The sequence below is a fragment of the Pipra filicauda genome, unplaced genomic scaffold (assembly GCF_003945595.2).
Source record: "Pipra filicauda isolate LSUMZ 115617 unplaced genomic scaffold, ASM394559v2 scaffold260_size1094732_pilon, whole genome shotgun sequence".
Taxonomy (NCBI): domain Eukaryota; kingdom Metazoa; phylum Chordata; class Aves; order Passeriformes; family Pipridae; genus Pipra; species Pipra filicauda.
The window spans coordinates 555,113-579,327 of NW_024104377.1; the positions used below are offsets into that span (position 1 = coordinate 555,113).

At 37.4% G+C, this 24,215-nt stretch overlaps 1 long non-coding RNA gene across 1 annotated transcript; it reads right to left on the reverse strand.

The window, feature by feature from the left end:
• Positions 1 to 964: 964 nt before the first annotated feature.
• Positions 965 to 22,434, reverse strand: LOC120323433. Its single transcript, XR_005563850.1, has 3 exons — positions 22,299 to 22,434; positions 22,105 to 22,181; positions 965 to 1,193 (listed from the first exon to the last, which is right to left on the reverse strand). It is a non-coding gene; the product is annotated as an uncharacterized LOC120323433 (long non-coding RNA).
• Positions 22,435 to 24,215: the final 1,781 nt, after the last annotated feature.

Genomic DNA, 24,215 nt, shown 5'->3' on the forward strand with positions numbered 1-24,215 from the left:
GCCTGTTCCAGTGCTACATTTTCAAGAACGTAAGTCAGGAATAACTCCTGAGGAGTCAGTGACAACATGCCGCATGAGGATCTGTGAAGTTACTTTTTGGAGATCATATGTGATCCTTTTTAGAGATCACATATGTATGTATCTGTTGACTTCTGTGCTGTGATTTGTTAGGACTGAAGGAACAGGAGAATAAAACAGCTGCTGGACACGTACAGATGCAATCTACACCATGTAGACCAGTGCATAGAGCTCAGAGATGCTGGCAACAGAGTATCCTTCCAAATAGGAAGCAATATGTCCTTGATACCAGTCAAGTAGGGCACAACTTTCTCCCTACCTGCTTGGATGCAACACTGTGCTAAGGTAGCAGTACTGTTTCTGTCGCCTGAGATGGCACTACACAGAGCAGCTTGAAGCTCTGTGGTGATGTAGCTCTGAGTGCTCTCTAGAGTGCTTCATAAAGATGCTTCTAGGCTCCTCAGTTTGGTGTAACTAAAATTAAGAGCTAGAAAATTACAAATGGTGCACTGAAAGACAAACAAGTGACCTAAAACAAGTGACCTAAAACAAGCAGCTGCTCAGGAAAGAGAGTGTGTGAAAATAGAGACTGGAATTTATCTCCATTTAGCAACAAGGAATCAAAGGTTACACATTTTAACTGTCTCATATCTTGTAATGGAGAATGGAAAGAAACATGCATTTTCAGTGCTGTTTTGCTTAGACAAACATTTAGAATGGACCTAAATTGTCGTGGTTTAATTCCAGTTGGCAACTAGGCACCACACAGGCACTCGCTCATTCCACCCTGGGAAATGAGGGAGAGAATTGGGAAAGTAAAAGTAAGAAAACTGGTGGGTTGATAAAAAGAGAGTTTAATAATTGAAATATAATAATAATAATAATAATAACAACAATAATTTAATGAAAAGGTAAATAACAATAAAGAGAGAGAAATAAAACCCAGGTAAAACAAGTTATGCAAATGAAAAACAATTGCTCACCACACACCAACTCATGCCCAGTCAGTTCCTGAGCAGCAACCCCCTGTCAACTTTCCCCCCCAGTTTATATACTGACTGTGGTGCCACATGGTATGGGACATCTCTTTTGTCTGTTGGAGTCAGTTGTCCAGGCTGTGTCCCCTCCCAACTTCTTGTGCCTCGCCAACCTTCTCACTGGCAGGACATGAGAACCTGAAAAGACCGTGATTCAGTATAAGCACTGCTCTGCAACTAAAACATCAGTGTGTTATCAACACTGTTCTCATCCTAAATCCCAAACACAGCACTGTACCAGATACTAGCAAGAAAATTAACGCTACCCCAGCTGAAATAGGGACATAATATATAGATTTGAAGATATTACAGTTAGATTAAATGAATTCCATCAAGTATGTTTAAAGTAGAAGCAGTGGGGTCTTGACATAGAAACTTTAACAACTGCAGTGGGGGAAGAGAGACTTAAATGTTGAATTTAAAGAAGGATACTTCCCATATATATACAAATACGTTTGATTTTTTGTCCTGATATAAAGATGAAGATCTTGTATAATGCCTGTCTATCACTTATGCTTTAAACATGGCCATGTGCCACTGCAAACTTTTCTGTACGCTCATAGCTGCCAAGACATAAAGTTTTTATTAGGATTCAGGTTCTCTTGATTTTGCTGAAAGCTCCTAGATGGGACAGAGTGCTGAGGTCAAGACAGAAGAAGCTACTGATGAGGTCGTATATTGGATACAAATATCCAAGTAAAAAAAGCTAGAGATATATATCCAGTAAAATAAAGATATGATAAGATTTTATAGATGCATATTAGATCCCTGAAAGAAACCAACCACAAACCAAAAACCCCACACAATTATTTCCTAAAAATGAAAATAGTTAATACCTTCCTAAGTAGTCACTTGATATGATAATTTGCCTTAACTGAATCACCTAAAATCATATCTGTATGGAACTGTACTACTACATACTCTTCTGCAGGCTAGAGATTATATGGCAAGATTTACTTCACTAAACAAATAAATATATGTTAGAGTCAACTCTGTGCTTTAAATTGTCTCAGATTTCAATTCTTAAAAAAAAAATAAAATCCAAATATTGGGTTTCTGCACACCAGGAAAGCCAAACTTCTGTCACCAGAAGCAAAGCATCAGCAGAATTGCTGTATTTCTTTATGTTTACCTGTCCTTGAAATGACTATTTTCCAGCACACTGCAGTGTGCTATGAAAACCCAAAACAGCCTTCCCCTTTGCTTTTTCTGTTAAACACAGTTTGAAGCATCTAAATGGAAAATTCCCAGTTGTTCAAATCAGCGCCAGCACACCCGCGAAAGTGAAAAATAGAGAGAGGGAGAGAAATCTCTAGAAATGTGATTCATCAGCATTGCATGGCCACTACAAAGAACAGTTAGTGCATGTTTTTTACACCATTCAAATGTGTCATTCAGGATATAACTCCATACATATTCAGACAAAACAGCTGGATGTTAAAAGCGTTGTAAAGCTTCAGCATACTAAAATATCTCTCTATTGAATACGTTACCACACACCTTCTCTAGTTTATGGCACAAACTAAATGTTTCCTGTTGGGATTCCCCCCCATTTTGGGCATCCCTATCAGATACACTGCGTTGTAAATGAGCAGAGGGGCAGTAAGCATAAGGGCTGGGGAGCTTGTCCACGAACGGAGATCATCATGGTCCTTTGGGCCAGCCTGAAGTTCCACCATGGTCAGGACTTTGTTCAGCACCAAAGTTACCCACAAGAACATATTTCTTGTCATAAAAGTTAGGTATGGGTGTTCAAGAACTAGCTTGTGCTGTTCTCATCTGCCCTGATATTTGGTAATCTGTAATAGGAGCCCACAGCTCTCTTGTCTCTAATTTTGACTGTAAGAGCTGTAGTGTACAGGACTCTGGGCCACATAACTCTGAATTGCCCATGAATTTGAATCAATAACTGCTTTTTCTTGAAACTTATCCTTACAGAATACACCACAATCACTATCCATAAACCCTAGCCAGAAAAAAATGTATCACTGAAGTTCACAAACCTCAATTCCACCATATTTCATCAGTTCATGGACATCTCTAAAACACCCTGATTACTATTTATGCCCTTGGCATCAAAATGTTACAAGTAGATCTGTACCTTACATGGCTTGGATCTTTGAGAGATCAGATGCTGTGGTTTGGTGATTGCTTCGTTGTCTCCTCTTTACTAAATATTTTAATGCCTTTCTGACTCTCTTGACTAATCTGTCACCCACTCAATCTGTCATCAAAAGTATGAGCTTCTGCACCTGCAAAAGACCATTTGTCTAAGATTCTCCTTTTTTTTTTTCTTTTTAACAAAACCAGAAATCATGCTAAATACCAACAAACAAATTTATCCAATTGTACATATCTGGTGTCTTTACCTTCTGCCTTCCTTTGCTTCAGGGACAGATGTTTCCATGGATATTTATCCCCTCTGAATATTTCCTTTTTTTGCTTCTAACAAAAGCTTTATCCCCTCTAACAGCTGTAAAAAAACCCCAAAAATCTCATGCAGCTTTTCATGATTATTGCTTTGTAATTTTTATGCTATTGCTGTTTCCTTTTTTGTGGTGAAAAGGACAACCCACAAGCCTCATTTTGCTTACAAGAAGGGTTGCTTCCAACAGTAAAACACTGTGAAAGCTAAAATACATATAGAAGGAGATAGCTTTTTATTCTTATAGGAATAAAAAAAGAAGCTCTGAATGAATTTAAAAACAATATCTATGCATTTATGCCCTTTTAAATAATTTGTTTTATAAACATATATTTTTTCCTAAAGAGGATTTGGAAGTGTCCCTTAAAATATCCCATCATTACACCATTTCACTCTGACTATTTTTCAAGGTTTGTGAGTGGATTTTGCATGGATCTTAACCCCAAGGCAAAACAGAAGACATTTTTAAAAATCCGGTTAGACACCCACACCATCAAATATGTGCATTTGCAATTATTTTAATTAGTCCTTCAAATAAAGATTAGTGCAGTGCTTATTAATGTTATTATGATAATACATATTCAGGTAAATGTATGTTCACTCATTTGAATCTGCAATGAGCTATACTTCTGCTTTCTCCTTTCTCTTTTGACTCTAAAAGGGGATATTAAAACCTAGAACATTATTAATGTAATGTTATGATTGAGAAATTACACTTACTAGAGTAAAGATACCCAAAGGATGGTTTCCAGAGCAACCACAATTCAGCCAGCTTGCACTTTATGCATCTCCTGAAGGGAAATCTGCCTCCTGCTCACAGCTGGGCTATAGCCTTACAGTTACCTCTGGCTGCAGGGTGACTCTGCAGATGTTTAGTCCTTTCACAAGATGCTGCAGCCATGAAGGATCCAGTCACCAGCTGAAAGCTGGGAAGAGACCAGTTCAGACCACTCTTAACGACCCTTCTCCCACACTAGGACATGCCTCAGGTATTCTCAACAGCACAGTCCTCCCTGTGTCCTACTCCATGTGTTCAACTATACTAAGCCTCTTCTGTGAGTCTTCCTTGGATAGTAAGGTTTGTTCCCAAGGGCTTTAAATTAGCATCCTCCTCCATCAGGATCCAAATGGCCCCAGTCCTGCTGGTGTCCCCCCAGAGAACACTCGGAAGCTAAGGGCTGAGCAGCTGCAGGGTCGGGGCATCCAGACCGCATCAGAAATCAGAAAGATGGAGGCCTGGACTAACACACATGAGAATTGTTGACCAAAACCTAATACTGATATAGAAGCAATACTGAATACTCCAATTTAACATCCAAAGGAGCAATAACGGCTCCTATTATCATAGAATATCCTGAGTTGGAAGGGACCCACAGGGATGACAGAAGTCCAACTCCTAACACCAGCCAAGCCCTTGTCAAACATAGTCCACCTCCAGATTCATATGTGGAGCTCCTACTGAAATAAAGAGTAAGTTTTTGGAACTGTAGGCTGAATTTTTGTCATGTTTCTAGAAACACTGACAGTGCGATTTAGTGTTAGTGCTGAGAGTTTGAAATCAGTTACACTATTTTCAACTGCAAGCATTGTGTACTTTTGAAACTGTTGATGGCAGTTTAAAACTGGCTGTTACACTGCCAATATAAACAAAATGAAATTTTAACAGATTAGTACAGGAACAGAAATGTTCTTCCAGTAGGGGTTAATACCATCATAAAATAATCTTTAAAAGAAGTTATAATGGTGGAAATCACATATCCCTGTTAAGCCTACTGACACACAAGGCCCAACTCTCCAAGAGCTGTGGCCAGGGTACTGCCATTTCATATTTCTTTAATACTCTCAAAGCCTGCTTTGGAGTGCCAGATTTTGATCTGAATTTGGAAAGGTTCAAAACTGTTGATGAAAATAATGGGACTGACTCTTTCCAAACTGGCTCAGCGCAATGCTCTTGATGTGGATATTTGGGAAAGGCATCTGATATTTTCCACAAAACAATGCAACAGGCTTAAACATGGTAATTAAAAGCAGAATCTAAAGCAATTAGAATTCCTTCCTAAGAATGTCACTACGGTGTTACAGGTAAAGCAATAAACAGAGGAAGTATAAAAATAAATAAAATTGAGAGGAACCTAATTTCTTATTTTAATAAGACAAGAAGAATATGTTAATAATAACAGCTTTCTAAAGTTAACATCTCATTTTTGGAGTAAAATTTTCAGAAAATCAGTTTTAAAATTCATTAGAATGCAGTTTTAGAATACATTCAGAAAATATTTGCCTAGTTGCTGTATTATATTCACAGTTCTAACACATTCATAAAATCTCTGTTAAATTAATCAGACTTTTTGAGTTTGACAGGATTAATATTGGTGTCATAAATCAGCAAATATTCTGAATGTTGCTTCTTGAATTTCACAAAATTAAAAACCATGATGAAGAATCAACTCACAGTAGACAGTGCAATGCCATTTCTATCCTACAGTCAACCGGCATCCAAACACCATTCCCTGTTTATACAACTGAAAAAAGGACCATGTTATAGTGTGAAAGAACCAGTCTGATTCAATACCTTCTTCCTCATTGCTCCAAACTTCTGCTGATGTTTCATAATTTGTTTTTATTTAATCATCAAGACTTCATGTTCTTGCCATCAAGAATGAGCTTTTTGTTCTCTGTGTAAACTTTTACGCTCATGGTTGCCTTTAAATATTAAATAACAATACTTTGAGTAGAGAAAAAACAGTGAATGTCATGACAAATGTTTTGTTTCTGTCTCTGAGATCAAAATTTGTTGAGAGTTTGATCTTGGAAGCAGGTAAGCTTCTCATTATACAGAGAATTCAATACAAGGTCTTTAGTCAGGGTCACGTACATCTGTTGAATTCAGTTCATCTGCAGTTTATAATACAGGGTTAAAATTTAACATAATTTTCATCAGAGCAGGCACATAGACATGTTGTACTTTAACACTGAGTCAAAGGAGAATGTTCCCTCTTTTGTAGCATAAAGCCCCAACATCCCAGTCCTTTTGTGCAAAGAAATGGAAGGATGAAAAATTTACATACATATAATGCCAGTATAATATTTATTCTGTGTGGTATTAGCCAGTATAATTTTTCCAAATACTGATAAATTAATTCTGTATGCCATATGGCAGAATTTCTGCAAATATTTGCAGACTTAAGCCATTTTATTTCTTTAGATATTGAACAAGCTTCTTAAGACGTGTTCACCAACATAGCTTTATTATTTCAATGTGAGAATACTAATTTATATTTTTATATATGTAATGGATAAAACCCCCATAATCTCAAACTTTGTCCATGGTGGTCAGGAATATAGCCTTGGACAACTGGAGAATTCACCTTGATATTGTGACAAAACCAGATCATGTGGCTAGAGAGGAAGTATATTTCTGCTTTCCCTAGTATTAAATGGAATTTTTTTCTGTGTGCCATTAATGTCATTTAAATTACTCAAGCAATTTAGATCCAATGTTGGTGGTAGCAATAAGTGTTAAATGTAATGAACCACTTTATGCATACTTGCCACTGTCCTGGTGCTTGTAAATGTGGAGTCATTTGGGGAAGGTTTGTGAACACATGGTATCTGTTTTGAGTTTCCTAATGTGGATTTGAGAATCTAAGTGGCTTACATGTGCTGTCTGAACAAATTCTTGCACTTTCATCCTGAAAACAGTATTATCCCTACGAAGAAAAATTGCTGCAGCAAAAGGTCTGCTGATTCACTGCTGTTTGCCCCATGGTGTTCATTTAGATTAGTGCTGCTACAGTGATTTAGTTCCAGCTCAGAAGATAATGAGTCTAAATTTCATTTCAGTCAGTTGTGCAGGCATGTACTACAGGATAAATATCTACAAAGCAGAGGTGAGGGGACAGAAGAAACTGTTCATTTGGTAAAAATAATTTTAAGGTAATGATGATTTGTTTTTTTCTTTTTCCACACACACAAAAAAGTTTTCTGGCAAGAAACATCAAATAATGAACTTGGGCTAAGTTTTCCACTTCCTCCAAACAAAAAGTAGCTGAGATTTGTTGTTGGTTTTTTTTCAGATGAGTGATTTGGATAACAGTCTCAAAGCTGGTTGTAGCTGCAGCTCTGCTAAACACTTCCTCTACAGTTATCAGACACGGGTTCAACAAGGTCAAGTGCTGAATCCTCCACTTTGGCCACAACAACCCCCTGGAACGCTACAGGTTGGGGGCAGAGTGGCTGGAGAGCAGCCAAACAGAGAGGGACCTGGGAGTTTGGATGGACAGGAAGCTGAACATGAGCCAGCAGTGTGCCCAGGTGGCCAAGAAGGTCAGTGGCCTGTATCAGGAACAGTGTGGCCAGCAGGTCCAGGGAAGTGATTCTTCCCCTGGACTCAGCACTGGTGAGGCCACACCTGGAGTACTGTGTCCAGTTCTGGGCCCCTCAGTTCAGGAAGGATACTGAGGTGATGGAGCAGATCCAGAGAAGAGCAACAAGGTTGGTGAAGGGACTCGAGCACAAGTCCTCTGAGGAGAGGCTGAGGGAGCTGGTGTTGTTCAGCCTGGAGAAGAGGAGGCTCAGGGGAGACCTCATCACTCTCTACAACTCCCTGAAAGGAGGTTGTAGCCAGGTGGGGGTTGGTCTCTTCTCCCAGGCAACTATCACAAGACAAGAGAACATGGTCTTAAGCTGTGCCAGGGGAGGTTTAGGTTAGATATTAGGAAGAAATTCTTTACAGAGAGGGTAATCAGGCATTGGAGTGGGCTGCCCAGTGAAGTGATGGATTCTCCTCCCTGGAGATTTTTAAGATGAGACTGGATGTGGCACTTAGTGCCATGGTCTAGTGACCACGGTGGTAGTGGATCAAGGGTTGGACTTGATGATCTTGGAGGTCCCTTCCAACCCAGCTGATTCTATGATTCTGTGAATATAACAGGACTGATGAATTTGAGCGTTTTGCCTGATCAGTCTTAACTGACTTGTACATTCAGGTTCAGCTTTCAAAGAAACCCTAAAAAAGAGATGTCAATGAATACAAAAATACTTGTAGGAGAAAGAGAAAAGGACTCTGCAGTTCCCAGTGAGCTGGCCCTCTCCATACCTTTCCCAAGCATGTGTACATATGGTGCCCACAACAGCATCCGCCCCAGCCATGCACCTCAGTTTCTCAGTGTACCATCTGTCTCGGTACACCTTTCAGTAAGAGCACACAACAAAGGAAAGGCAGAATGCTGTTCATGCCATTAGTGCAACAACAGGAGATGGTCAAATCCTTGCAAAGAGATTTGAGCAGTAAATTTACTTTGCCAGCCAACTGAAAAAGATAAAATGGCAGCAGATATGGTTTTTCTTTGTTTTCTTTTCAAGCATATATTTTGTTGCTTAATATTGACACCATGTTCCTGACTGCCATACTTAAATCTGCTGCCTCAGGAAAATGAAGGACACTAACCAGTGCCACAAAAAACTGAAATGAAGGAACTGTGGCCAGAGGAGTGACGGAAAGACTTTTCTCTTTTCTTCCTAGACTTTTATTGAAGAAAAGGAGAAATTTAATTTAATGTAAATATATATGTGGGTGTAAATAAACCTTTGTAAATATTTTCCCCTTCCCCCAATAACAAATGGTTGTGTTTCATCTGAAAACTCTCCACATGAGGTGAAAAAGATATCAAGTCCATACCATCACTAAACCTTCTCACAGGGGAAAACTGTGGGAGGGGGGCTTGAACTTAGAAATTAGATTCTTGGGAGTTTCAAACCACCACAATAGCATAGACATGTACATATGAATGACTCATACAACTTCCCCCTGGAGCCAAAGGAAAGAAATACATACTTCTGAGATGTGATGCATCCCATTCTAATGCAGACACCAAAACCAGGTCAGATAGACATATTGAAACTGTAAACTAGCCTGTTCTTCTCCACTGACTCAGAAAGGAGTATGGGGAGTAGCTCATCCATAGCTTTCTTATCCATATACACAAACTCACAGTTATCTGAGATTATTCTCGTGAAAACCAGTGAAATTCTGACACAGAACACTGAAAGGAAGAGGATGAACAACACAGAAACAACCCTACTCCCCCCAAAAAACCAAACCAAACCCAAACCAAGATGCAGGGTAGCAGTAAAAGCTGGGGAAGAGGGGACATTGAATTAGCACCATGTCAGCTGGTGCTGTAGGACAGTAAATCTCTGAGGAGTCCTGCCATTGAAAGCAATCTGATTGCCTTCAGATTAAAACATATGATGAGGCAATCTTCTTTTAATATGTCAGAAGTTATGTTCTAAGGTAAGTATTGTAGATATTCATACTATGCTCTTGGTATTGTCCTAAAGCCACACCGTGCTGCAGGAGCCTTCCCTCTCTGCAATACTGGTTTACAGGTGACAGCATTTGAAATACAGTTCAGATTATTTAGATTATTTAAAATATTCATTCTGCATAAATGTTTTGCTTCAAATATAAATGTTTCACTGCAACACTGATTGATGCAGATGCAGTAAAAATGATCAGAGATATTCAGGTGTTCTTTAAAGTGAGTACTCCAAAGTAAGAAAACTAATTTCTCAGTTCATTAAGCACTCCAAGGAACTACTCCACTGAGGCTGTAGCTGTCTGCCTCTGCCCTGTGCTCATAAAGGGGACAAACTGAGAGTTCCCCCTTTCTCCTTAGTTTCTTAACAGTGTGCATTTGGCAGCTGTTATGTCTAACTGAAAGGATTATGCTATTTCATATTTCTCATTTTCATCAAAAAGGATTAGTTTATAATCCTTACTACCATTTCATTGGACTAACAAAGCTGTTTTTCAACTGCAACAAAAATCTGAAAAATTATTATTCATTATGACTACAAGACATTCATTTTCCCTTCCCATTTTTTTAAAACAAAAATGATTCTAGGTTTAGCATTACAATTCACATAGAAGCTTTTGTCACTTCAGGATATTTTTACCATCCTATTACTCACCTAAACTATAATCCTGGGAAACTTTAAAGAGAGCAAGCAAAATGGCAACATGTCAATATAGTCTATAGAAACTATATATCTGTAACCAGTTTACCAGTGCAACCATAAACATAGGATGAATATGTTTGTACTTGAAAATGTTTTCCTAACATCATTTAAAGACTCAAAGTTTCAAGAAATGCCTAAAACTACCTCTTTCAGAGTTTAGTTGTCTATAAACACATCAAAACAAGATAATATCTGGCTCTATATTACATGGAATCTAAACTTGGTTACACATAGTGCTTTCGCTGACTACAGAGTCAGCAATATTAAATAGACTGCTAAGGTCTTTTTACTTATTATTTAATCAAGATTTGATATTAAGAAAGACATCTGGTATCTATCATTCAGTTTAATGTATATTAGGTTTTTATAGACATGATTTGAGCAGAAATGAATCTCTGTCATATCAACTTCCATCCACTCATACCTCTAAAGAGGTTTTCTAAGCAGAATGTGATACTGCTGTCTTCATAAGCATCTATAATTTTCCACTAGTTGAAATACGTAGAAATTCAGTTTGCTTCCTTGTAACAGGTCTTTCTACACAGGATGTTTTTTCCATCCCATGAAAATAGACAGAGTAATGAGTATGTGACTGAAATACTGCGACAAAAACCATCATTGAGTATTTGCTGAATTTAGTGAATTCCAATTTTCCTGTTCAAACAATCTTTCTATAAATCTTTCTATAAATCTTTGTGTCACCTTTAACTTTGTTTCCTGTCCTGCTCCATGTTTTGTATCAAAAGGGTCACATTATGTTATACAATATATAAAATATCACTGCTAAAAAAGAGTAACTACTCTTACAGTAGTGTATTTCAGTGTAATTTGTCTCTATACACAATGAATAACTAAGAAAAGTGAGACAGCTTCTTAAAAATAGATATTTGTAGCAGTAGCCTTTTCGACAGTTATGTTCTCTTCTATGTCTTCTTTTAGTTTATTTTTACTTATGATATTCTCTGTAAAATGGTTACACAATAATAAATAATGTGTTGATCTTATTGATCAATAAAACCCCACCAAAATGGTTGTGAAGAATACTTATCTCATGCAGTATGTAGCAGACCAGGGAACAAAGACCCAGTTGGGTACTTAGTGAAAACAGAAGGCAGGATGTACAAATGAGAGCTACCTGTCACCAAGTGTTTCTTTTAAAACGCTTTTAAAGGTACTCAGGTAAAGTTTATAAGGTGACATTCTGCTCATTAAAGACATCCAGAGAAAAAATGTTCTAATTACGTGGAGTGTTGAGGAGAAACTGGATACATTGCCAGTCCAGAGTGAGGCACTGGAAAATGTGTGTAGTTGCTAGGCTGCTGCTGCCTTGTGACACTCAGGCACTCCTGAGGCTCAGGAAATTGTGCTGATCAATTGCATGAGAAAACTTCTTATCTCAAACCTCTCCCACACAAAGTCCCATTTCAGGGCTTTGAAAGAGGAAGAAAAAAAGTGCATAATAGCAAATGTAAGAGGAAAAATAGCCAATTAAATGCTAATATTCAGTTCTGGGTCATGGACTAGTTTTATGCAGTCTAACAAGAAATGGTTTGTAAAATTTCAAGTGCTGAAAACATAGGGGCTTTTAGGTTTTTGTTTGGTTTTTTGTTTGGTTTTTTTGGGGGATTTTGTTTGGGGGTTTTTTTGTGGATTTTTTGTTTGTTTGTTTGTTTGTTTGTTTGTTTTAAGCAAATCAGGCTTGTTAAATTAAATTCACATTTTTGGGAAGATGAGATATTCTCAGCCTTGGGATGGATTCTACCGCACATGAAAAAGGCTGCAATTGACTTTGTGTAGCTACAATGTGAACCATTCCAATTTCAGTTGAATTATTAATGTGAGCATTTTATGACTACATACTGTCATCCACTTGGGATGTCAGTATCAGTGAACATAAAACATCTAAGTGGAGACTCGACTGGATTAGTAGTAATAATAATACCAAACCCTGTCGTTCCATCTGTTGGATTTAGCAGTACCTGTGGATCTCTTCACCTGCTACATTAGGGCACTTTACCACCAAGTAATGGCAGAGGGACACTTGGTGGATCACCTGCTGCTAAGAAGCCACTTCACAAGGGTACAATCTCCCAAGTCAGAAAATATAGAAGCAATTCAGAAGACAGTAGTGATCAATAAGTCCTTCCAAGGAAGCAGATTCTTATCTAGGATTTCACTGAGAAAGGACTTAAATGGAATTTATCCCAAAACATCTCTCCAGTTTTCTCCAATTTTTCCATGCTTACAGGGACCAGGTGACTAAACAATTCTAGGTGACTACAGGTTTAGTAAGTACAGATGTTCTCAAACAAAAAGCCAACAAATCTATGCCACTTTGGTATATCTTTATGTTTATTTGTCATTCTTCAGACTGATATGCTTCTGTTTTCAACAGTGTTTTCAGAGAGTGATTGTACACCAAATAGAAATGTAAGCTTTCTAAAGAATGGGAAGTTCTCTGCTTTTTACAGCTCAGGTGACAGACTGAATATATGAATTATACACTTTTCACATACTCTGTGGGCCACAAAAGGGGCTTTCTATTTATAAAGTACAGGTAGACCAGAAAGGGACAAGAAATCACTCTCTGCAATGTAAATGATGGAGTGTGACGCAGTGTGTAACAGGATGATGAACAATGCCTTTTCAAAATTCATCTCTGTGAATAAGTCAAGAAATTCTGAATATGAATTGACCTATAAGAATTGCTACCTATTTATAAATATTCAAAGAAAGGACTGAAAATAATGGCATTTATAAAGTAGATAAAATTTACATTTTGACAGCAATAACAGTATCATCAGAATGGGGACATAACAGAACTGTTAAATAGTTAAAAGAAGTAAGTATCCTTGTAAACCAAAGAATAGGAATAAATCCGTAAAAGAGAAGTTTTGATTATGAGATGCAGAGACAACACATGGTATGAATTCTTCTCAGCCTCATGCCTCTGTGGTTCCTGGCATGCACACTGAGGGTTTAAAAAGCTTTATCCATCGGCAGTATGAGCAGGTCAGTCTGTTCTGAAGCAGCTGGAAGTTACATGTCCTGAGAAGTCTCATATAATTATCCCTAACTGCAGCCAAAGCTAATAAAAGGCAGTTAGAGAATATACAAAATAATCCTCCCTCTCCAGTTTGTAGTCTGGGTGATGTGAAATACATGCATCAAACTAGAATATTGCCTAAAACAGTTCTCTCCAAAAGAGGTGAGTCTCAAGAACCAGAGTCTTGAAAGTAGGGAGGTTAAAGGGTCCTGGGGCTCGTGTCTGTGCCCAGTGCCCATGCGCACAAGCTGACAAACACACGTCCATATTCTCCCTCTCCCATGGAAAATGGTCTTAAGCAAGAAGGAGCTTCCCCTTGGAGGTATTTTGAACATTCTAAAAAGGTAAAGACAAGACATGAAGACCACTCAGCAATAAAAAGACAGATAGAGAGTGACTACAGTACAAGTATACACTGTGCATAGTCCATCACTTGGTTATTTATATGGCTAATCTGCAATGAAGAGTATGAACATGTATCACTGTTGCCATAGTTACAGTGGCCTTGTGGGGCACATACTGTATCACTCTGGTCTTGCACTTAAAGCAATTTCATCTATTATTTATATGATTACTGTTTCTTTCTCCACTTCATCTCCACTCTGCACTACCATCCAGCCACTTCACTCTCCCACAGTTCTTTGAGCATGACTTGTGTGATTTCAGATTACAGAACCATGAAAATGGCATAAGATAATTTTCTACTGAAAAGTATAAAGCATTCCATGAACTTATGTGAATATGAATTCCAGATTGTGCATTTTTTTTTGATAAACATTAAATAGATTATTCTTAACATGATTTTCAATTATTTTCCAGGAATGGGAGGAAATACAAGTTAACTCAGTGGCTAGATCATATTTTATAAAGTAAATAAAATAATTGTTGCATGTATTACTTTAGCCTTCAGTAATTCAGTCATTTCTTGATGCAAAGTTCATTACATATACAAGGAATCATACTGGTTTAATGCTGGTTTACTGATAATAAAAAAAAAGAGGTACTTGTTCTGTACTTGCTGTCTTGGGAAGGTAAAGCAGATTAAAAAAAAACTCTTCTTTTAGCTACATTTGGGTTTATAGTCTTAAAATATTTGTTAAATATATTGCAATATTGACTAAATAGTTATTTGCCTAGAAATTAAAAGCTAAAGTAATGGATTAGAAATAACACTCCGTGTATTTCAGCACAGCATTGCAAGCTGCCTGCCTTCTACAGAGGGAGCAAAGGAAAAGGAAAGGGCCTGTGCTTTTTTGGGCTCCATTGTGCTGACATGTGGCAGAGGGAGAAGGGCCTCTGGGATACACATTTGACCACAGCTCAGAAGCTGGAAATGTGAACAGTGCATGCCATTTGGCTTTAAAATTCCTCCATTTTTTACTATAATGGCAGGAACATACAGTCAAGAATCATTTCAGCAGCTGAGAATGACATTTTTTACTGAGACAGGTGGCAGTCTCCATGGTTTCACTGTGGCCTCTGTCTGGGCACAGTTTTTTTGCACTATGTTACCCACTACAAAATTAAAGTATGCTTATAATATGGATAGAAATACTTAACCTTAATTCTTACATGAACTGGTATTAAGAGCAATGAAGTTATGGCAGCGCAAGCTTTGGAATAGTACACCAAAACCATCCTTTGCTTGCTATGTCCAAATACCCTTTTGAAAGTCACTCCTCTAAATTATCAGTTAAACTATTTCTTTCATTTTACTGTAGTATCCCAAGAGCCTGAACTTCAGCAGAGGAATTTTATTACTGTCAGATGACAGCCAAACCTAGTTTGGTTTTAATCCTTCTCTAAACACAGGACCCATCTCCTGTGAAAATCTGTTCAAGACTCCTCTTCAAACTAAACCCCATGATGACCCCGCAACATTGAACATTGACTCTGAACAAGACCATCTCAATTTGACAACCCTCCTCTCAAATCTAATGTCACATCCCAGATTCAGGTTGAATAAGAAGTTCCCTTTTACAAGGGTGTTCGTATTTGCCTTTGCACCCTATCATCCTGTTTTGTCAAATTAAGTGGGAACATAACACAGGAGAGGAGCCATTACAAGTAGGGCAACATCAGCAGCCTGTGAGCAGCAGGCTGCCATCCATGACAGTTGTCACCTTGCCTTGCACAGCCCACTTCAAGCACCCTCTTAATCCAGGTTGAAAACACATATTGGTGTCGCTTACCCATTTTGACACTGAGCTGGAAAGAACTATGAGGGCTGCTAACCTCAGCAGCATCTCATTTCATGTATGAGTGGTAAGTCCATATTCCCTAGAGGGAGATGAATGCTAATGGCTTGAAACTGAGAGGTGCTGAGCATTTAAAGACACTGCTGAAGTCATCTTCTAGCACAGAAGGCACTCTAACAGTTATAAATGCTTCTGCTCCTCCTGGGATCAGGACATAAATAGGGCTCTATATTTTTCTGTAGTTAATAAAGAAGTTCCAATGTCTTCAACACAGAGGAAAAGTAATAATATGGTGTCATTTAGATGACTTTTGTACTGTTCAGATGTGCTTAGCTGTTCTCTCTCACTGTTTTCAATGAAGCAATATCAAAGGGTTATAAACAGTCCACCTGATACTGTGAACACACTGTAAATTTCCACATATTTGTCAAGTCATATCAAAGTTCAGCTAAATGTAATACTACACCTCTTGCTGGTTCATGGCAGTCCTTAAATGTGCTGATTAAGAATTGAATGTGTTTCTCTGAGACAATAACGATTGATTCCTGAGTTCCAAGAGCGGCGGGTAAAATGAGTCTTCTGAAAATTTTTTTTTTCCAAATAGCAAAAACTAAACTTCTTGAGCAAGGTATTTCCAATTAAAATCTCATTCAAACAAAAATATTTTAAAAAGGGTTAAACCGTTCCTGGAGATATTTTGCTTTTTAGTCCAAGACAGTCCAGCACTTAGTGTTTTATGTAACTCATGCACAAAATCTAAAAAAAAACCTGTGTGACGTGGCATAGTCAACAATGCTGATCCTATTTTATTCATACAGTGGAAAGGTGTCAGAATGGAAAAGCAGATTGTTATCCTTTAGCTGTCTAGAGGAAAAAAATTAGGAAAAAAAAGAAAATAGTTAAGATCAGATTGAATTGTTTTCAGGGTGGATTAAAATCATTCAAGGTTTTCCACACACCTAACATATTATTGGAAGCTTCAATATATAAAAACTGGCAGATCCTCATCTCTGGATTTGAGACTGTTGCATTCATTGAGGAGTCCTCTTGTGTTATTGACCATTCTTTCAGGTATCATTCAAATGATGTTAAACTTCTTTTCACTCCTGAGAAAGAAATAAATCTTTTTTTTTTCCAGGTCAGTTGTCTTAGATTCATAGCTTCCAATTTTACCCAGTAAACAGATGGTACCAGGAATATTACAATGTCTTTAATAGAGAGAATCTCAGGGGAACAGGGTCAAGAAGGAAAAGACTAAGGGAGCACTATTTGTATTCTTTTACTCTTTTTTTTCCTCACAATTAGTGAGAGGTTTATGCTAGGCATATTTACTGACTTCATTTAAGTATTTGCCCATGGCCCTTGAATCTTCAACAGTGGGAAGCCCTCTCAGGAGGCATTTCATTCAGTCCAAGATCTCAATGACCTCTGCTTTGCCCAAAGACCAGTGCAATCCCATAAACAGGCTGCCAAGGTTTCTGCAGAGCTCTGGAATGTGAGCATGGAACAAGACCTTCACACCAGTCTCAACAAAAGTTATTGATGGACTTCTTTGTAAGGTTTGGGGATTTCATACAGTGCTGTGTCACCAGAAATCACAAGGTCTCATTGTTGGAAGTCCTAGCATTGTAATGACATATCAACATAAGCTAGAAGTAAGCAATAAAATTTTCCTTGATTTTCAGCACTGTTAAGTGCTTGTAGCTCCTACTGACGAGTCAGATTTGAGGGTACTCAGCACTTCTGCAAGTCAAGTCATTTAACTTAAATTTTTCTTGCTTTTGTCATTTCTTAAATACCTTAGTGGCACTTCTGTAAGAATATGATAACACAACAGAAGCAGATTTGCTTTTGGCCATATGACCTACTTTATAGCTACTTTCATAGTCAATTATTCTTTTGGCTTCTCTATCATTTCACAGCATTAAGACTTTTTTTTAATTAAAACCTAATATTTTATTATGACATAGCAAAAAAAAAAAAAAAATTAAAAATTATTGGCCCCAAACTGCCTAGGAATTGTGACTATAATGAGTAAGAACTGAGCCAACATTTTTAAGACTTGAAGACACAAATTAGGCTTTTCCAATACTATTGAATCTGCAAAAGTAATCTTATTCAAAAAGACTCAGCAAAGTAGTGAGAGTTTTCACAGAGGCCACTGGGAGTTTCTGAGCACTGAGTACTTTTGAAATTAAAGTTCTATATTGACATACCTTAAATATTGATTTAGGCTCTTGATGCAGCTTACCAATTCAAAAAATTCTGTCATGATTTGTGAGACCTTGCAGAGGGCAGTTGAGAAATTGCTCACTGTTGCAATATTACTTGAGGAGAAATAAACTTTTTGGGAGAAGCAGGTTATCTCATCAGTTTCTGCTTTACAATCAGAAATTAATATGATTTGTAAAATGCCCTTTTAAAGTGATTGTTAAATGTATTACTTTGTGGATTTCAAACTTACAAAACAGAACCCTCAGAAATAATGTCCATTTTTTTATCATGAGTATTGTATTCTTATTAATGAATTAAATAACCAGCATACAAACAAAAATTCAAGTATTACATGAGCCAGTGCAGGGAAGGCAGTACAGAAGTTAGAAGGCCAGAAGACATCTGTGCAATAACCCTCTCTGGCACCCTTTGCAGTCACATTTCTCAGAGTACATCCTCTGCACATCCCTAGAATCATCTACTTGGCATGTGGTTCTTAAAGTAGGGAAGGAGGCAAAAATCTAAGGAATTTAAACCTTTCTAGTAAGAGCCCACTTCTCCACCAGCAGACTCTAATCAGTTTTAGATGCTGCCTTCTCCTCACATTACCCTTCTGGCTTGGCAGGGACCCACCCATCACTGTCTGCAAAATATTTTCTTAATTGCAGCTTGAGAACTGCAGTTTGAGACATGTAGCAGATGTCAGACAACCCCCTGAATTCAATCCTTTTTAAACTAAGGTTCCCCTGAGAGAAAAAAAAACAAAACAAAACAAAAACCCTCCAAAAAAACAACCCCCAAATCAAAGTGGAGGGAAAATGGCCAAGGGATAGAGAATTCACCACCATGCTCTATAAAATCCTTCCCATGGTTAACTTCCCACAGAGTGAGGAACGAATTAGATTTGTCTTCTAGGCTCAGGTAAGTTTCACTCTTCTAGGTCAATACCAATCAGTTTGGTCAAGTACCCCATTAACCTTCACTTTGGTGACTTCTCAAGAATTTTACTATGTAGCACATTTCCAGGCTTCTAATTACAGCCTCCAGTGCATCCACTCAGACCTATTAACATGATTCTGACCTGGAGACACCACATCTGACCTGGCGACGGGCATATCATACACCAGAGGTCTGTTCAGTCACATCTATACCAAACAGAGATATAAAGTCATCTTTACACTTCTTACTCAATTTTCTCCTGAATCATGACAAGCGTGCATTAATTCTTTTGGACAGTGACCTTGCCAGCTCAATAGGGATGACTTATGATCAAATGAATATCTGCCAAAAAAATTCACTCTCTCCTCAAGGCTACTGTGTACAGAGTTCATACACTTCTTATTAAAGAGCTTTTTTATTTGATGCAGGTCATGAATTCTGTTCAGCTTCGTAAGAGGTGTTCTCTCCTAGTTGGCAATATTCAATTGTATCCAGTACCCCTGTTTTGCATAAAACCCTAGCATATTTCTTTGCAGCTAATGTGACCCTCAAAATGCTAGGTAATCTCATAGCTATTCCAGACTCCTGTCTTGAATTATATGGTACTGTTGTTACAGAGTTTATGTTGAAAATACCGTTGTAGTAGCAGATTAACATTAATTCTTCACACATTCTCTGACATTAATTCTTTACTGCAAGTCTCTTACAAAAGAAAGCACTTGACAAGAAGAGAAGAAAATATTATAAATTAATGAATGAGAAGGAAAAGGACCAGATGGGAAAAAAAAACCCTAGAATTTTATTTAGATGCCTCAGTTCATTTCATAAGAAATGGATAAATATAGGCCCTGGAAGCTGTTTGGGACTGACAACTGCCTGAAAAACAAGTAGTTTGATTGATAGAACATAGTAGAAAGAACAGTACACCTAAAATCAATTCTCTCTCTTAGACATATTGACATATCTTTAATTGTCAAAACATACACTTTAGATTCCTAAACATGAGCAGATTTGTAACTAGAAATCAAATAGAAATTCTTTACAGAGAGGGTAATCAGACATTGGAATGGGCTGCCCAGGGAAGTGGTGGATTCTCTGTCCCTGGAGGTTTTTAAGATGAGACTGGATGTGGCATTTAGTGCCATAGTCTAGTAACCACGGTGGTAGTGGATCAAGGGTTGGACTTGATGATCTCAGAGGTCTTTTCTAACCCAGCTGATTCTGTGATTCTATGAATTCACTTAGACACCTGGCTTGTATTTTTGGTGCAAAGGAATGCCTCACGGCTTTTAGACATTACCAGAGCATGGTTGCCCATTTACCATATGTTGGTTAAAGCACTCTTCCAGGATGGGTCTTGGTCCCTTGACTCTTTGGGACTCTCACACACATTTTTGGCTTCCCAGACATGCATTTCACTACATGACTTATGCTTTTAGTACATACATTTTTAATGCAAATTTCATATACAACACCTGTATAAGGGACATTGATACTTTTGGTCTGTGTTTGGCTCAGCCACCTGTGAGAGTGTGTCCTTTCCCTGCCAAGTTATGAGAAAACAAGCACTGATAAAATGAGAACTTCGTCCTTGAAGAGACACAAACAGACATTTACTCAAGTCTGGATATCCCTGTCTGGATACTCCAATCTCTGCCACAGAGTTAATGTTTCTCATTTAATCTGTGCCTGTGCCCATGCCTTGGGGCTCCAGGGCAGTACAGGTTCAATAAACTAGTTGGAGCAAACTCAGGATATAATGCTAATGTTAAGGATGCACCAGTTTGGATATAGTGCTGCATTAGCTGTTGCAGCCAGTGCCAAACACAATTCAAGTTGCATACTATCCCAGGCCTTTGCCTGAAGCACTGTGTTGGTCAAATATGGGAAAGAACAAGCCATTAAGAAAGGATCCCTTAGCCAGCTGGGCAATCTTGATTTCCCTTGAAACAGGAGAAATAGCCACCCTTCACCTGTTTTAAAGATGGAATAAGTATTTTCCTGTAATTTCTGACTGAAGTGACTAAAATTAAATTAAATAAATGTCCTTAGACTATCACCTCAACAGCAAGACAGGTGAACTTCAGGCTCAGAGGGAGCTTTCTGAGAAAAAGTGTAGTTTCTCAAGGAGCTAATTGGCTTAAGTAGAAGTACTTTTATTCTCTCAAATTAATTTAGATGTCTGTTTTCCCTTTAACTTGCCCCGTTGGTATCTAAGCAATTTATATTCAGTTTGTCCAGATCCTCTAGGCAATGTAACAAAGACAAGACAATATCTTTGTTCCTTGTATTACTAAATGAAGCTAAAACAGCATGTCAAAGTAATGTTCTTTCCTAGCAGCACATCATCCTTAAGCACCTTCATTATTTTCTCTCTGTATTGTACTATAAAATTGTATCCTATTTTCTAAGCTGAATTCTATGGGGCTCAGTGTACACTGTTTAAGTGAGTTTAAGAACGTTCTTTAACAATTACTGATGTTACTCCCCATGCGACCCAGCTGTTACATGACATAGGATTAGTGTCCTCATAATTCCCATTTAACAAGTTCAAATGGATTGAATGGAGCAGGTGCTGCATTATTTGTGCTGATCTTTCTTCTGCCGTACCTCATTTTACCTTGTCCAAGCAATATTATCAAGGGCCACTTAAAAAGAAATGTACTTTTAAAGGGAGAACTTGACTGATTTGTGAACATGTTAGGGTAGTCTTTAGATTCCATAGGGAGAAAAAAAAAACCAACAAGTTTCTTATCATATTTTTTGTTCCTTGAACAAAATCTGAAAAGTAGAAACCTCTTACCTGCTGATTTAAATTACAAGAAGAGAAATAAAGAGGATTAATCTTTTGTTCTCAGCAGGTGAGATGCTTTTGTAAAATGAATTTTATCTCATCAGTATAAATTTAGAGTTTTTGAAATAACTGATTCATATGAACTCTGTGTATCAGATTAATGCTTAACTTTGATTGCCAATCTCCACAACGAAAATTAATGAAGACATCTCTCATACATTTCCCCTAAGACAAGCTGAAATTTTATCTGGGAATATTGCACAAGCAACAAATATCTTAGTCAATTCCTCAAGAACGTACCAAGAATATGAACCGATTTTAGCTGTAAGAAAACTTTGGTGACTCTAAAATTAATATATAAACATAATAATATTTGTTTATTTAAAAGTTAAATAAAAAGTTATTATTACCTGAACCCTGAATCTTTTTCCAAGATTAAACAAGTGCAATAACTGTGACTGTTGATCCCCTCCATTCTGGCAACACGCTGTGCAGGAGAGAAAGCAAGTGTATTATATATACATACAGAGTCAAGTTTTCCTGTTTCTTCAACCAATATCTTCTACTATATCTGGATTTGGTAGTTAGGGATTCTAGAACTTACAGTTCAGAAGTTATCTTCTTCCTAAACTAGAATTCAGGTGTAACTCAAGATTTCTGGATGAAAGGCGTTCCCTTCAGCTCTATTTAGCATGTTTGGTAGTGATTATCTTGATTTTGCTGACAATATCTGAAAGGAAGAAAACACATTCACCTTTTCAGAAATCAGAACCATCTATGATTGTATCTGCTTTTTAAACATCATCTTCCCTCTCCTCTGGCTCTTGCAAGACCTCCAGAAATTCTGAGGTGTTGTGCTATGCAGGCTTTTTGTCCATCAAGAACTGACACATCAGCCTACTTAACCTGAAGGTAATGTTTCCTGAGGTTCTGCCTCTGAACTACAGGAATGTTATCTTCCATCTGTTTCTCAGTAGACTTTCTCTCACTTCAGGTCAAAGTTTCTACTCATTTGGGACTAGTTAGAGCTTTTGCTGTCAGTCCTAAATAAGTACGGCATTTTGATACACAAAGTCCCAACTCTCTGTGGGTTCTGCTTTTACTCTGTGGAGAAAGTCTTCTGAAAGACATGAGTTCCTGATGTTTGAAAATCCAAATTTGACTAGTTCTTCTAGACAGCACGCAGGCAATACAACAACACAAGTTCTATCTAATTTTTCCTTCTTTGTTTTTATGATTGGGCCTTTGGTACTATGTTTTCATATTTGGATGCCACTTAGAACTAAAATCTTGTGAAAAATCGTACCTTTAAAAGGCCTGACACAAGGCAAAATATTTTTTTGTTTTGCTGTGATTCATTTTGCTTTGTACACAAAATAAATCAATAGATTACCAGTATTGAACTCAATCGTGGGCTAAATAAAAGTAAATTTACCTTAATGATTCATTTCCCTCACTCTGGGCAAAAGAAAGGACAATGCCTCAAATGTCTTCAGCACATGAAACAGATTGGATTTTCCTAATATCTAACAGTCAGTGAGTCATAAAAATTACTAAACTATCATTTTCCTGCTGTGAATAGAAAAAGCAGAAACTGCAACATTTGTGAATCTGTCACAAAATAAGTTACAGAGTTAAAAAAGACAAAGATGACTTAAAGAAAAAATAGGCAATACCCATGCTGCTTAAAACTCATGTAAAAAAGAAGAAAAATACTTACATCTTGACTGCCAAAGATCTTATATTTTTCCCCAGCTCTCATGCTTAATTTTCTTCTTTGCATCCACTTATTTTATTTTGGCTGATTTCTTTTGTTTACTTGCTTTTTAAATGATCCTGCAGCATATTTCCCAGAACTTATGCAATACACTTGGAGACAACTAAATTAGAAATTATGAGAATGTGCCATTTCCAAAAGAATAAAAGATGACATATTCTAGAACAGTCAGTTAAAAAATGAGTAGCTCAAGAGGAAAGACAGAACTATCCTGTGTTACAGAACTGACAAACCTACTGGAAATTATTACTACATAAAGTGGAAAAAGTGAATAGCAAAGCAGTCAGAAAAAAGATGCTTCTGAAACAACCGTTTCACATCATCAAAACGTCACTCAGCAAGACAGACTTAAATTAATATCAGTTTATTTAGAAAATAAATTTTGCACTAAATCCTTGTATAAAAACTATTTAATCCCTGAGGAGAATTATTGCTAAAGTCAAAATGATTAAATTTTAGATATGTAGAAAAAATTGGAATCTGTAAGATAAATTTCAAAATGTTTTTGCTGTCATACAATATCCTGACATTATGGTTATTCATATGAGATCATCTAAATTTTTGTTCACTTAATCATTCTTAGGAAATACCAAGGAGAAATCCTTCATACCAAGGTTCAGAATGATGTGAATGTGTATTTATTCCCCTAAACAGAAATATTCGGATGTCTCGATAATGAGCATCCATAAACCCAGCAAAAGTTGTTCAGTAATTTTGCAAGCTTTTATTTGGATGTCTAATAAT